Source organism: Solea senegalensis, linkage group LG15 (assembly GCF_019176455.1).
Source record: "Solea senegalensis isolate Sse05_10M linkage group LG15, IFAPA_SoseM_1, whole genome shotgun sequence".
Taxonomy (NCBI): domain Eukaryota; kingdom Metazoa; phylum Chordata; class Actinopteri; order Pleuronectiformes; family Soleidae; genus Solea; species Solea senegalensis.
Window position 1 is genome coordinate 18,710,725 of NC_058035.1, and position 7,450 is coordinate 18,718,174.

The following is a 7,450-nucleotide window of genomic DNA, read 5'->3' on the forward strand; positions in this document are numbered from 1 at the left end:
TTTCTTTGTAATTTACCATGAAACAAAGAAAATGAGACAAGTGAGGAAATAGTGCCACACAGAGTGGAGCGAAAGAGCAGGATTTGAATACACCCTGTGTTATCATTCAGCGCTCCCTCGCTCGCACACACAGCAGCACACTTCCTTAGGCACCTGTTTCTCCGGCTCTTTCAGCTCTTTGTGGAATTTGCATCTCAAATAGGTCGAATTCCCACAGCGTCTCACCCAGCCATTTGCCTTTGGTCTCTGAAAGGACTGCGTACAGAGCAGACCCCTGTCCTTCTCCTCCTTCTTCTTTTTCCTCAACAAGGTTCAGCTTCAGTCCAAAAACATGACAGCCAAGAATGCTCTGCTCTATGTTTTAATTTGCCCTCAAAACTGTTTAAAATGTATTTAAGGACAATTACGGGTGGCTTTGGACATAATTGTCGTCCCACAGCTGGCTGAGTCCTTGTTGTCCTCAGCGTCTCAACACTCTTTTGAGAGTACGCTCGAGGACAAAGCTGAGAGATTTATGATGCCCATCTATCAAATGACGGGCATCACATTCTCAAGACGCACTCACAGTGGCTTTTCCTATTTCTGCGCTTCCTGCGAGGTTGCCTGTTATTAGTGCATTTTTGTATTTCTGTGTCCTCTCATCGTCCCCTTTTGTGCTTTGTGCTGTCTGTAAACAATGACAGCTTCTCCACCCATTTCCAACCCTACTCCACCCTCTCACCTCAATCCAACCACACCCCAACACTTACCCCGCCCTCCACCTGGCTGTCAGTCACTCTCAGTGCTGGCATACGAGGGGGACATTGGCTAAACCCCAGTTGAGACAATAGAGGGTGTAAGACTGGTTTCATGGCTAATCGGAGAGGAGGAGGAGAAGGAGGAGAAGTGACCCAGACGTATCCTCACTCTCAGATAAGACCGGAGCCGATGAGACCGCTTTATGCCCCTCATTTTGTACTTTGTACTGTATGTGTACTTCAAAGCATCATCGTTGTTGTCATCATTGTATACCATTTCTTTTTTTCAGGTTACATTTTTGGGCCAATTTGTGGATCACTTGTCCAAAAAACACAGCATCGTCATCTTTATGCTGACGACATTAAATTTTGTGTGCCACTAAAACAGGAAAATGCAAATAAAAAGACTGAGGTCGTGTTGTTTGGGCCTAGTGATACCTCCAAAGATCCTGTTCATGTGGTTTCTTCATGTCTGAGTGTAAGACTGGACAACGATCTTAAACGCTGGTCAAGTCCAGCTTTTTTTAATTGAGACAACTCGCCAAAGCTAATTTTAATCATGCTTTCATCGCGACTCGCTTAGACTACTGTGATGTCGTTCTCTATGTCGGGCTTAGCCGTACGTCACTTGCGTCTTCAAAGCTCTGGTACTAAATCATGAGATTAGGTTTTAAAATTAGTTCATTTATTTTTAAATGTCTTTGTGGTTTTTCCCCCCACAGCTTCTGTCCAGTAAGACAAAGAGGAAGCTTAGTGGTAACAACACATTTTCACTTGCTACCCCGAAACTTTACTTGTTTTGAAAAGTCCTCTCTTAAAAGACATTTTTAACTCCCTTAGATATTGCCATTTACTGTTTGTATTGTCTTATTGTTTTTACTCATCTGTCCCCGTGTGTGTGCACAGCACTTTGACCAACTGTGTTGTCTTCAAAGTGCTTCAATGAAGTTGGATTGGTTTAGATGTTAAGGACAATATTTTGCATTATATGGGGACATTTTCCAGCTGGAAACTGAAGTTTGTAAACAGCTCACTCTCCTGCACCAAAGTCTATACAGAAAATCAACCTTTTTAGCTTCTGGGGACTCGCATGGTGAGTTTGATTTCAAACAGAAAAAAAAATGACGTAAACAGCAGTGTGTGTCGCTAAATCAGTTTTTCCTTGTGTTTTGAGACTGGGGTCAAACTCAGTGCTGATTAATGTGTTAATGTCTAATCCAACCAACCTCTTCACTATCAGAACACATTGTCACACACTTCCAGAGTGTCCACTCTTCACAATGTCACGTATCGCGACAGACGTGTGTCTCTCATCAGGCTGTGTTATGAAAATCATGTGTGTGCAGTATAATATCCCTCACATGTGATGTCTGTTTATACACCGTGGCTGTTTATGGTGGTTGGCAGAGCGTAGTAAAGTGGATGATCTCATGGGACCATATGTGTGTAGCGTCTGGGAGATTATAGTCTGGCTTTATGAGTTGTAAAGCTTCTCTAAAGCTTTTTGGTAACGAGGATTGATGATCTGCACTTTTGTCCCTGCTCCTCCTTCTTCACCACCAACCCCATGCCCTCTGCGTAAAGGAGTGGATTACAAGGGGTGGTGGTCGGGGGCACAAAAGAGCAACAAAAAAAAAAGTAGCTTGACTAGTTGCATTCGGTTACAGCTGTTTTTCCTGTTTGTTTGCAGCATGTGATTGTACATATGTGTCATATTTGAGGTTCTCCCACGTTTTTTGGGGGGGAAAAGCTGGGATGAAAAGCTCAAAGTGGTAGATTTGCACGTGTGGGACAGGAAGCAGAGTTGGAGTGGAAGGTGTCAGGGGTCAAACAGATGTCCATTGAATGTACGGTGGACAGGAAGTGTGTGTGCACGTCCTTTCATGGCTCTTGATCAGGATCAACGGTAGCCGCACATGCGGCCCTAATGACCTGAGATCCATCAACTTTGTTTTGTTTTTTTTCTGATTCTGATTTGTTTTAAGGAAATGAGACAAACACCTGCTTGATTCCAGCTGGGGGACCCCCGCCCTGGTCTCCTTCAGAGCAGCTGAAGGAGTCTCATGAATCAGAAAGTCTCATTTATTCTCATCAGTGCATCACAACGTCAGGTCAGTGTCCAGCCTATTGTTCCCAATCTCACATCCCCCGCTCACACTGCATCGCGTCCGCTCATGGCGACCAACCAGAGGCAGAGATGTAACATAAACATTAACAAAACTCACCCAAAAAAAGGCACAACTTTCAAACCTCTCAGTCTTTTTTGTATTCCTGTGACCTCTGTGTGACCTCCGGGCTGTTGAACAGATTTCTCCTCTCTCTCTCTCTCTCCCTCACTGTCCCTCTCTGTTGACTGTTTCAACTTCCTGCTTACATCTTGATTTGATTGTTTTTAAAAAACAAGTCTTTGCGTCTCAGTGAGAGTTTCAATCGTTTAATTAGAATTTAATAAAAAATCACTTCATTCTTTTTCTACTTGCTGCCGGTTACAGATAGATGTGTCAAGGAGGTGGACGACCTGATTGGATTTTGCAGTTTTCCAATCATTAAGTATTATTAATTCAGAAAAATGCTCTTCAGCAGCACTTTTAAGTTGAATAGTGTGTAACCATAGATGGTTTCAATAGGATTACAGAACATAGAGGAGAACTGGTGCATTCCAAATTGATATTTAGTGGTGTATTTACCCTCCAATGCATTTTTAGATTGCAGCATACAGTACACTATTTAGGAATATTAAGCAGCTGATGCAGTATTTTTAAAGTCATCTCAGACAACTGTTGTTTTGTTGCTCTGCTGGATGATTCCTTTTACGCCACGTACGTCCTCACGACTCTGTGTTTATTTGGGACTGTTTGTGTCGCTGCGTGTTTATCTCTTCACTGGGGATGTTTGTTACCGCCGCAGTGCTGTGTTAGTGTCTTTTCCACTAATCTCAATTGATCTGAAGTCACTTCCTGCCATTATTGTGTCACATCCACACTGTCTCCTCTTTTCCCGTCCATCTAGTCCTCTCTTTGCCCCGCAAGGAAGCCGGGTGCTCAGAGAGGATACACAGGAGGGAGGGAGGGGTGCTGTTGGTGTGTGTGTGTGCGCGCTGGTGTGTGTGTGTGTATGTGTGTGTTCGTGCCAAGCCGAGAGAGAGAGATGCTCTGCTCCTGCAAACCTGAGCCAGACTCAACCGAGACAAGCAGATGGTGAGCCTGTGATAAGAGAAATATCAGCAACTCAATTAAAAGAAGAAAAAAAAACAGGTTCACCTCACGCAACAGCAAAAGAGACATTTTTTAACAATGTTTACACAGATACAATAATTACACAGATACTGGCCTTCAGTGTTCTAACAACAAACTCAATATCTATCACAACCTAGTGTTTGACAATGCAACTTATTCAAATAGTAATAGTAGTAGTTTTTTTATGCTTGCACATGAAGTGAGTTTGTGTGTGCGTGTGTGTGCGCGTGTGTCAACAGTGAGTGACCTCACAGCCTGTTATAACTGAGACTAATGACAATAGCACATGGACATCAAGACCTTTGGTTTGGTGTTACAATAGCTTATTGTATTGCACCCAGTGTAGTCATGGGTGTTACATAGTGTGTGAACATGTGTGTGTGTGTGTGTCTTTCAACCTTGAAACTTTAGAGTGAAGGCTTGTGTTTCAGAACTCTGTGAAGTTTTAACAGCCATTAAAATCAGTAAAAGTCATTCCCGAAAGAAAAATACTTGCGCTCTTTCTAAAGCCAGCAGTGCTTTTAAAGAAATTCTCACATTTCAGACCTTTTGCGTACACACTTGTCTCTGACCATCAAGTGTTTCATAAATGTCATCGGTCATATATTCAGGAGAATTTCTGCACAATAATCTTTTTTTATCTGATGGACAAAGAGGAAGAGAAAAAGTGTTTTTTTGGTTTTTTGTTTCCCTTATCTCTATTTTTAACATGGGTGTGTTTGTTCAGTGCTTTTAAAAAACAGTGTTGACACTGAATTCCAGGAGTGCACTTTTGTAGTTTCAATAGAAATGAATAAACCTAATTTCAAAGAAATTAAAAAAGGAAGTGGAAACTGCAGAAAGAGCAGAAGAGTGGAGAATGTTTCCATCGTTACTGGTATGTGGAGGACACCACAGCTCCCTGACACGCTTGGGAAAAGTGGAATCCACTCAGCAGTTTCACCATGCACTCAAAATTCTTACACACTGGACCTTTAAAGCATGCAATGATAAATAACACGATATTTAACTCTAAGCTACACATTGCACCATTAATGTGACTTTCACACTGAAAATCTGTTTGTCTTATGTGAAGAAGATTTGTCGTGTTTTTTTGTTTGTTTGTTATTCACAAATTACTCAAATCATATTTAAAAATAAATAAATAAAATTCTATGTGACATTGGCTGTTTACACAGTCCTGGAGAGAATATGAGACGAAAAAAAATTCATAAATGTGAGCCTGCAGTGTGAAAAGTAGCCTATATTTTCTTTGTACTTGAAATTGACTCACACATACAAAGGACATGCAAGCATCAGCACGCTCACTGTGACCACATAGATGTTGTACAGTATAGTTTTGCATGTTCATGTTTCTTGTCTGAACATGTTTCTCCATCTGCAGCAAAAGACTACACTCCATGCAGTGAGGAGAAACTCTATCTATCTATCTATCTATCTATCTATCTATCTATCTATCTATCTATCTATCTATCTATCTATCTATCTATCTATCTATCTATCTATCTATCTATCTATCTATCTATCTATCTATCTATCTATCTATCTATCTATCTATCTATCTATCTATCTATCTATCTATCTATCTATCTATCTATCTATCTATCTATCTATCTATCTATCTCTATCTATCTATCTATCTATCTATCTATCTATCTATCTATCTATCTATCTATCTATCTATCTATCTATCTATCTATCTATCTATCTATCTCACTGCTCCTGTGAATAATAAATGACCGTCTCCCCTTTTGTCCCTTCTGTTTTTAACAATAATGTCATTTGTCAGCTGTGGTAGAGACAGGGCGTCGCCCCCCCCCCTGCGTCTCTAATGGTTATATTTTCACTGGTGACCTTGGATACAGGTCTGAGCTATTTATATGACTGTTTGGGGTTTCCCTCTCCTGTCCTCACGCATCCATATTTGATAAATATTTTGTGTCCATGTTGACAGCGGGAAGATTTCTACAGCAACAGTGTCTCCTGGTCGACTGAGCCACACACACAGAAACAAGAACCTCTGAAATCCCCTGACTCTGAATCACCTATAAGGATAATTACTGTAAGGGACTTTGTTATTTTCCCATATGAATCTAGAATATGAATAAACAATATTTTTGTTAGATTATAATCTAGGAGGAAGCTCATTAGGATTAATAAAATAGTCTACTTACAATTTAATAACAAAAATCAGGATGTACTGGTTGTGTGGTGTCATTAAATTTAGGCCTATATTCTAGATAGTTTTATAGCTAAAACTGTGTTGAGGATAAATGAAATGAATTAATATAAAATAACTTATTTCTAGTGTGCTAACATATTTTTACTTGCAGAATGTAGTAAATGGAAGACCCCTCCCCTCAAGTCTCTCCATTCAAGTACATCTGGGAACTATGCATTATTCTACTATTCTAAAGACACAAAAAACATACTGTGTTTATTCTAAAGCAAGTATATGCCAATAATTCCTCCTAAATGTCATGCACTGGATCAATTACTGATGTACTGAAGAGACTTTGTAACAAGATTTTTTGGAAAAAAGCAATTATTCAGCAATTAGGTGGGCAATTAAGATATTCTTGATGATAGATATTTCAAGTGCCTGAGTTGAATAATGCATTAATGATACAAAATAAGTCTATTAAAAAACATACACAAATAAATCTATTATAACTTGATATTAAGTGGCGGGCCACATGAAATCAATTGGATTTCATGTGAGTTTGAGACCTCTGCAAAGTGTGAATCCGTCTGGTTTTGTATCGTGAAGTCTCTCAGATTCAGATCGGTCCTGCTTCTTCACCCGTCACAAAACTGGTACAAAGTTCACCCTCGGAGCAGATTTAAATCTGCTAATGTTTCCAGCGAGTGACTGCAAGAATCTACAAACCTGGTAAATCACATCTTGTCATAGCCTACCATTTCTTTCCTGTCCTCCACCGTCTCCTAGTCCTGACATGCCTTCTTTACATCGTTTTTCTTCTTACATTTCCCATGTATCAACCACAGTTTATGTTTTTCTCATCCATCCATCATAAGACAGCTGGTCGCCTGCAGTCATGGCGTAAGTTACAGCTCTATGATATCAAGCATTGTCATGTTATCATGGCACAAATGTCTCCCAGTATAGAAGTCTATCAGTGGTATTGTCTCACCACTTTAACAATGCCCTTGTCTTCCATGGGTAGGAACTGTGCAGGAACATATGCGGAGCTGGGTCCAGAAGAACATGCACTAGCAATTTAACTATTTAACTAACTGATGAACATGTTATTTCAAGGTCCAGTTTTTATTCAGACTAATACAATTAGCTTTTCTTTTAGTTTGCACATGAGTGAAGGTGTAAACCTCTCCCAACCCTGGTGGCCTTTGTGTCTAACAAGCTGGTGTCAATCACCCCGTCATCCCCGCTTAAAGGAGAAAAGGGGGGATAATGGAGTGGAGCGGGCGGCAACAACAACAACCAAATGTGGAGCT